Here is a 2,647-nt window from a genome sequence, read left to right as displayed (position 1 = left end):
AACTGGACTGACCACCTGCTCTGATTCTCTGCACGTTAGCACACATCTCACTAATTTATGCACACACCCACACAGACATATACATACACACCACCATCATCAGACTCTTCTTATACTGCTAAATATATACACTTGCCCCCCTTCCAGGGCATAACATTTTTCTTTGGTCTACCTAGATTTTTTGGGGGGTCTACCAGCCAACTCAGTTTTTTTACCAGCCAAAATATATTTTTCCCGCTAAAATTATATCAACAAAAAAACACGTCTGAGCAGGCTTTGTGGGATATTGTTTAATTTAATTTTTTTTGTGACCTGAGTCTTTTAACCAAAATATCACAGATGAGACAAATGTTTCAACTGCTCTTTTAAGGGTGGGAGGTTACCTTGGTAGTGCAACTCGAGTCACGTTTCTGCCTGTGAGATTGAGTCTGACTAGTAGAAGCGTTGTCTTCTCTTCCATAGCAGTTGAAACTAAAACATAGAAAAACAACCTTGCTTGTGAACAAAACAATGTAAATAGCCAAGAAACACAAGGACAAAGTCTCACTTCAGTACACTTTTGTTTCAAGTAAATTAGACCAACGTTTATGCCTGTGCGTAGCACTTCTAAAAATGAATCTTTCACTCAGCTCTTTATGTGTGGACAGCCCCCAGCCAGCTGTAGGATTCATTGTTCTTTGACTTTGTGAGATATAATTTACCAGCTATGAAACAGAACGGCAGAAATACTTTGAAAATGGATACTGCAGCATTTATTTAACTATAAATCTGATCATACTTGACTATTTTTATTCACAAATGCGAGTGAAATGCTTGCACTGTGGAGCCCTGACCACCTGCCAACGTGGTTGGTGAAATGGACATCTTACCCGCAATGCCAAAATCTATGGAATTTGGTAAGGTGGAGGGTGTTCATTTTAGGCCCCCTTCCCCAATACACCTGTAAATATTGGACTCTAAATTGTGCCTTCCTGTATTATGCTTATGCTAAAATGTATTATTCTATTCTACTGCCATTTACTTTATGTTCGTATTGTTATATTTTATTATTTTTTATTGTTGCATTGTCGAAGGAATCTGCAGGTAAGCATTTCGTTGGACGATGTATACCATGCATATCCGGTACCTACAACTAATAGAACTTGAAACTTGAAGACATTACCCTGCTCCTCTCTCTTCTAAAAGTAAAGCTTCTGTTAACTCATACCCAAAACATTTTCTTTACTCATCTTATCTTTGTATTTGTGGCCAAATAATACTTCTTTAAATATTTATTAAAAAAATACTTTAAATTGGATGTCAGACAGTTTAAAATACGCTTGCTATTTCCTCATGTCATCCTAAGGAGGAAGAGCTGGCCAATCAGCGGTCCACTAGCGTTAATATTTTTAATGACTAGTATATGCCCACACCATTCTGTTGTTGGGGTACGCCCACACCATTCCAACACAGAAAAGCTGCTTTTTAACATAATATAAAACAATTGGAAGGAAAACTATTTTACTCATACTGTAATTAAAGATCCACTATGCAGAAATCGCTCTGCAATTTCCTTGTTGCTAAAATTTGAATAGTTCGCTTAATTTCAGTTTATGTAACAAAACAAGCAAGTATAGTGTAGTCTTGAGACTCATTATACTATCTAAACTGTTATGGGATATATTTTCCATAACCAAAAATATTGTATTTTTATCTGTTTGAAACTGGTGAACAAAACCAAAAGTAAAAGATGCAAAAACTACACTTTAGAACAGGAGTCATAGAAGTAGCGCACATAGAAAAGATCTACCACTTCTTAGACTTGCTTTCAATGCGAATGACAGATCTAAAACACACATTTCGGTGAATTTGGTCGGGTCCCCGAAAAAGTTACATATTGCAGTTTTAATTATGGGTCATAATTCATAGACATCTGGAAACACTGGACAGTTACTTTAACGCAGGACACGTGCACTCTCACACACTCCACATTGTACACACACACACACACACACACACACACACACACACACACACACACACACACACACACACACACACACACACACACAAACAAACATAATACCTACAGTAAGCATGCTGTTAGACTCTTTCTTTCAATAATTGATTTATTGTGTCCCTTTTGGAAAATGTGTCTTGCATCTCTTCTCAAACTCAACAGCACAGTATCACCACATATAGTACACTCTTGCACACTCCTCCACTTTTAGGTCTCCCCAGGACAAACCTGAATAATAATTGAATCAAGAGAGTGTAGCCGGCTTGAAATAGTACCGCAGAGATACTCAGTCCAATTACTAGAGCAGGGATTGTTATCTCCGGTCCTGGAGAGAGCCACAGCGTGTGCAGGGTTTTTGTTCCAGTCCAGCACTGAATCCCATAATTCCCACAAATAAACTGATTTGGATTAGTGGAATCTGGTGTGTTAGTGATGGGCTGGAACAAAAGCCTGCATTTCATGTAACTCTCCAGTACCAAGGTTCATGATCATGAATACTAGAGTGTCACCACAAAATGTGACCCTTGATGAGGGCCGTGTCCCGCAAGAGGATAGCAGACAGGAGGAGCCAAGTAGAGGTCACAGTGCTGGCTGTGGGGCGGTAGGAGAGCCAGAGGGGGAAGGAGAGCGAGAGGGGGAGTGAGAGCG

Source organism: Salmo salar, chromosome ssa18, assembly GCF_905237065.1.
Source record: "Salmo salar chromosome ssa18, Ssal_v3.1, whole genome shotgun sequence".
NCBI classification, from domain to species: Eukaryota; Metazoa; Chordata; class Actinopteri; order Salmoniformes; family Salmonidae; genus Salmo; species Salmo salar.
Note: the sequence above shows the minus strand (reverse complement) of the source record.